The following is a 6,000-nucleotide window of genomic DNA, read 5'->3' as shown; positions in this document are numbered from 1 at the left end:
ACAAATTACCTGGCTTCAGATATTCCTTTAGAGCAACACTAAATTAATAAGACAGCAGATGAAGCACTTGGCAAACAAGCTGACACATAATAGACACAAAATAAGTTGTTTAATTGTAGCAGTAACAACAATGGTAACAGTAGCTGACTGGTCTAGAAAAAAGATGAAGAGGAAAGCACATACATTGCAAAAGATGACTGGAGGATTTTTTTTTTCTTTTTCCTATTTTGAAATATCTTAGTGCTGTTTCATTTATTCATTGGTGTAGATTTATATGAGTTGATTTTAATTATAATTGAATTTGTATGTAGTCATCAAATATTAGAGAAAGCTTTGCCATTGAACAGTCTTCTACTGTCAAAATTTCTTCTTTCAGAAACTATAGCTGCCAGGTGGGGTGGTTCATGTTTGTAAACTCAGCACTTTGGTAGGCTGAGGTGGGCAGATTGTTTGAGATCATGAGTTCGAGACCAGCCTGACCAACATGCTGAAACCCCGTTTCTACTAAAGTTACAAAAATTAGCCAAGCCTGGTGGTGCATGCCTGTAATCCCAGCTACTGGGAAGCCTAGGCAAAGAATCATTTGAACCTAGGAGGTGGAGGTTGCAGTGAACCGAGATTGTGCCACTGCACTGCAGCTTGGATGACAGAGTGAGACTCTGAGTCAAAAAACAAAGAACAAAAAAAACTAAATGTCTGAATTTTCCAACTTGAATAAAAACCCAGTTTAAAAATTAAACCTTTTGGCTGGGCGTGGTGGCTTATGCCTGCAATCCCAGCACTTTGGGAGGCTGAGGCACAAGGATCACTTGAGGTCAGGAGTTCGAGACCAGCCTGGCCAACATGGTGAAGCCCGATCTCTACTAAAAATAAATAAATAAATAAAAATAACAATAAAAATTAAAAATTAAAAACACAAAAATCAGCCAGGCATGGTGGTGCACTCCTGTAATTCCAGCTACTCAGGAGGCTGAGGGAGAGGAATCGCTTGAACTCAGAAGGCAGAGGTTCCAGTGAGCCAAGATCGCACCACTGCACTCTAGCCTGGGTGACAGAGTGAGTGAGACTCCATATCAAAAGAAAAAAAAATTAACTTTTTCAGAAGTAATTAGGTTGGTGCTGAGAATGACTAAGCATAATTGACCCTGGTATTTCATTTCATACTAAACATCCTTGGCTTCATTAAAGGAATGTATTCATATACTATAACATTCCTCATCATGTATCTGCATGTCTCCTTCCTCCTCACTGTATCTAAACATACTGAGGAAAATCATTCTGGGTGGAAAACTTTGTGACAGTCTTTTTCTTTCATTCATTTCTGTGCTGACAAATTTCTAAGTTGCTCAGTTACATAAGACCTAGATATTTTAGTACAGACAGTTTTAGTAAGCAACATAAAATGTTTGTAACCAGAGCTTGATCAAGAGTACCAGCTGTCTTTTTTAAAAAGAGTTTAACCTTTTTTTAACTTCATTTTAACATCATATAATAACCTTAAATTAAATTTTAAGTGGCATTTATAAAGAACATAATATTCTTTATAAATGAGTTATGAAGAGCTCTGTTAGGAATATAAAAACTCAGGTTCTAGGTTCAGCCTTGTCACTTTCTAGAACTCCATCAGTATTTTAAAATATACCCAGGATTTGTTTTAATCAGATGTGGTAAGATGACAGACACACAGACAGCTACCTTGAAAGAAGAGCTTATGGCTTATGGTTCCCAAGAGGAGGGTGCATGTTACAGCATGCAGAGCCACATAGCAAAGCACTGGGGCCAGTCAAGAGGCAAAAGGGGTGTAGTAGAAAGCATGGGTCAGAGTCTTTATTGTGGCTTTCCCAGGAAAAAAAAAATCAAGACAGAGCAGGCAAGCTAAATAAGTTAGGATTAGATAATTTGAATAATTTCCATTCGTTCTGGAATATGTGGGGTGGTCCCTTGCTTTCTAGTAACTGGCACTATGGTGAGTTAGGGAAGGAAGATAATGTCCCTAACAATTGGAACCTGATTTAAAAAAAAAAAAAAGACAGGTGGAAGGGGGTATATGGACTACAGATTGACTGGTTCACATGACAAATGTATGCTCTCAGCAATCTGATTGGTAACTCTAGAAATTCACTAACCTTGGGAGGAGCAATCTCTTCCCAGGTCCCAAAAGTCCCAAAATATCGAAGCATCATAATATATAGAAAATAAACATGATTAATACATCAGTGAAAAATATTTAACCTCTCCAATCCTCAGCTTCCTCAAAGTTACAAAAATGAATAAAGCAATCCCTGCCCTAATCCTGGTGATCGAATAATAAATGGGATCTTGGCAGGGTGTTGCCAGCACCTACTACAACTACTCTACCCCACCACTCTCCACAACACTGCTATAGAACTAAAGACAGTCATTTCTGAGGTCGAAATGTTAGGTTTGTGAAGCAGATACATCTAGAAGGAGAAGGGAGAATGAGGTAACTCACATCAGACCAGGGGAAAATATGCTGTTACAGGAAATTGTTAGTGCCCTGAAGAGAGCTGCAGGTTGATGGGCTACGATCATGACAGTGTAGGGTCTGCTCTGACAGTCCACTAGGCTCACGTATACAGGGCTCATCTATGGCACTGGGTGATTTTAATACTCCTGAGCAGCAACTGGATTCTACTATGGAATAAATTGCCTCACTGATGATGATTGGGAAAAGGATCAAAAGGTGAAGGATTTACCATTTGCCATGAGTGCTTTTGCCAACTTTATGAATGAGTAGTTCATTGGATTCTGTGGTTGGTTTTGATATTTTTCAGGTCCTGTTATTGCTGACCTTTCTTTCTACAGAGTTCAAAACCAGAGACCTTATTCCTAAACTGATAACTGACTACATAACAAAAATAAATAAATAAATAAATAAATAAATAAATAAATAAATAAATAAAGACCCACTTACAATCCATACGTTTCCTTTTGAAAGAATCAATAAGGCATTTGAATTGTTCCAAAGTGGGCATTGATGACTGTGTGTGAGTGGTGTGTGTGTGTGTGTGTAAGAAGAATTTATGTGAGAGATCTTATATGTTACTTTTACCTGAAGTTTTATGAAAAATGAGAGGGCTCAGATTAAGTGTAAAATTGAGCAGTTGTAGGAAATCGTTTAGAGAATAGCAGAAAATAAATAAATAAATAAATAAATAAATAAGAGCCTTGGGTCATTTGTGAGGTGCCTTCAGCCTTTTGCCCATGTTGTTGTCCTCATTTATAAAATGGAGATAGTGATACCACATCTTTTGAGAGACTCCTATGAAGATCAAGTGTGAAAATAAAAAAGAACAAACGAAAGAAAACATGCTACCAAAGTATATTATAATAGAATTTTCTTTGTTATTATCTTGAGTGCTAGTAGATATGACAAAGAAAAGTTATATCTTAATTAGCTACCTACAAAACTAACAAGCTACAGTGGGATTCTGGAAGAAACAAGAAAGTGGTGTGAGCATAGAGAAGCAAAAGAAAACAAGGAAGCATGTGACCATGAAGTAAATACTTAGTGTCAGAGATCAGAGGCTTGAAGAAAAGTAGGTTAAAACCTAAAAATAAAGAAAAGAAAGATCTCAACAGGCTAAAGGAAAGAGAAGTTCCCCAACACCCGTCCTGCTAATTTTTCCAATAAATTACACAGCTGGGCCCATTTACTCACATTGGTAATTTTGTTGATACCAACTTTATCAACTTTTCCATTAAAATCAAACTGGACTTAGTAGACACAGTCAATGATGGGCTGTCACTACGCCAAGTGTATCCTTTGTATAACTGATCATGTAATGGCTGAAATTGAGAAATTGGGGCAGAAGTATCAAGTGATTCTACAGATTGCCAAGGATCCAAGATCTGAATAATGACCATGCACACACAAAGGAACCTATGCAGATGACTGCTTAGCAGATGCCTGATTCAGTACAAGTGTTACATTGTGGCCATGACTACATTGTGGCCATGACTGGACCTTAAAAGATGAATGCATAAGATTCCTAGAGATCATAATCATGTGCACTTCTTACTATGGCTACAACATTGAACAGATGCCAGATGATTATGGAGCCCCTCAGTTCTAATTCATACAAGACAAAGTTCCTCTGCCTTTCTTCCACCAACTTTTTCTTGCTACCAGTTCATTAAACATGAAATACCATGAATTATTATTCTATTTGCCCATGTTCTCTGTTATGAGCTGAGTATGGGTAAATACACTCACTTTTTGACACTGTTTTGAAATTGATATTTTATCTCATTTAAAAATTTTAAATGATTATCAAGGAGTACAAAATCTCAGACAGGAAGGATCTGTTTTACCCCCTTTTTTGAGGTCTGTTGTACAGCTGGTGAATATAGTTAGTAATAGACGATTAGATATTTCAAAATTGCTAAGACGTTAAATTTCAAATGATCTCCCTACAAAAATGTCAAATATTTGAAGTGATATATATGTTAATTAGCTTGATTAAATTATTCTACACTGTATCCACAATTATGGCATCACCTTGTAACCCATAAATTCATACAATTATAGATTGTCAATTTATAATAAAAATTAGTTGCATCTTTTTAGGGAAAAAGAAAGGAAAACTACTTCTAAGGGTTTATTTTCAATCAAGCATTTACTATTTGACATTTCAGAAGTATTTCTATTCAGCATACATTCCTTAAGCACCTACCAACAAGATTCAATTCTAGACAAAATTGAATGTAATTACTGTCTTCAGCTTGTTGATGGATCAGTCCTGGAGTTTAGGGTGCTACATATCTGCATAACTACAATAGAGCACTGGATGTGAAGTCTGGTCAGAAAGGCTAAGACTCAAGATTCGGGGCATAGGGACCTCATTACTAACTGGATAGAGGTGGGAAAACACCACTGAGTTAGGCCTTGGGAGCTTGTAGATCTATAACACAAACTTCTAGGTAAAAAGCATCATAGAAATTGGGACAAGAATCCATAGGACAGAAAATAAAATTTGCATATAGAAAATAGCAAAAAATATAGTTTGCAAGGACCACACTGTGTTTGAGTAGTGAATGTAAAGGTCTTGATTCCAAAGTATATTTTTAATCAAAATAAATTAGAGTGCAAGAACTTTTATATCTAAAGAGAACTAGGTTTCTGTAGCCTATGACCTTGCTTTTCCTGAGCCTAAGTATATGATACTGCTATGAAACCTCATCTAGTATTGACTGACAAAAATCAACAATAGTTTCAGTTGAAATTATTAGTGGATTGAGTGGATTGGCTGAAATCAGTAGAGCTCCAAAGCATCTGGTTTGTTTGACCTTAAAGCCACTTTCCTTTGGGAGGCCGAGACGGGCGGATCACGAGGTCAGGAGGTGGAGACCATCCTGGCTAACCCGGTGAAACCCCGTCTCTACTAAAAAAAAAAAAAAAAAAAAACTAGCCGGGCGAAGTAGCGGGCACCTGTAGTCCCAGCTACTTGGGAGGCTGAGGCAGGAAAACGGCGTAAACCCGGGAGGCGGAGCTTGCAGTGAGCTGAGATCCGGCCACTGCACTCCAGCCTGAGCAACAGAGCGAGACTCCGTCTCGAAAAAAAAAAAAAAAAAAGCCACTTTCCAGCTTGGTGATGCCACTTGTGTCTCTATGTAAATTGAGATCAGAGCAAATAAGACTAGTGTTGTGGGTTCTATAACAATGTAATCAAATAGATTTATAGAACTTTAAAATTTACCTTTAATTAGCTGTCTTTAAAAATCTTTAGCTAAACATTTGACTACCACACCCAGGCAGTATTCAAAGGGGTGCATTCCATCAGTCACCAATAGCGAGGCAGTATTGAAATCCATCCATCACTAGTCCTAGAAAAGCAAAAGACACCCTTACATTGCTAACAGTGGATTAGAAGTGTCACCTTTATAGGAAATCATAAACACACTGAGAATTGAGTGAAATTGCAGGTATTCATATTCAAAGCATCAGGCTAACACAATGTTTCATACAACAGTGTCTGT

General features: G+C 37.3%; 1 pseudogene; it reads left to right on the top strand.

Annotated features, from left to right (window-relative positions):
• Nucleotides 1-3,486: 3,486 nt before the first annotated feature.
• Nucleotides 3,487-4,097, top strand: LOC104657048 (annotated as a pseudogene).
• The last annotated feature ends 1,903 nt before the right edge of the window (nt 4,098-6,000 follow it).

The sequence above is a fragment of the Rhinopithecus roxellana genome, chromosome 2, assembly GCF_007565055.1.
Source record: "Rhinopithecus roxellana isolate Shanxi Qingling chromosome 2, ASM756505v1, whole genome shotgun sequence".
In the NCBI taxonomy this organism is placed as follows: Eukaryota; Metazoa; Chordata; class Mammalia; order Primates; family Cercopithecidae; genus Rhinopithecus; species Rhinopithecus roxellana.
The sequence above is the reverse complement of the archived record's forward strand: the minus strand, read 5'-3'. Positions and strand labels throughout refer to the sequence as shown.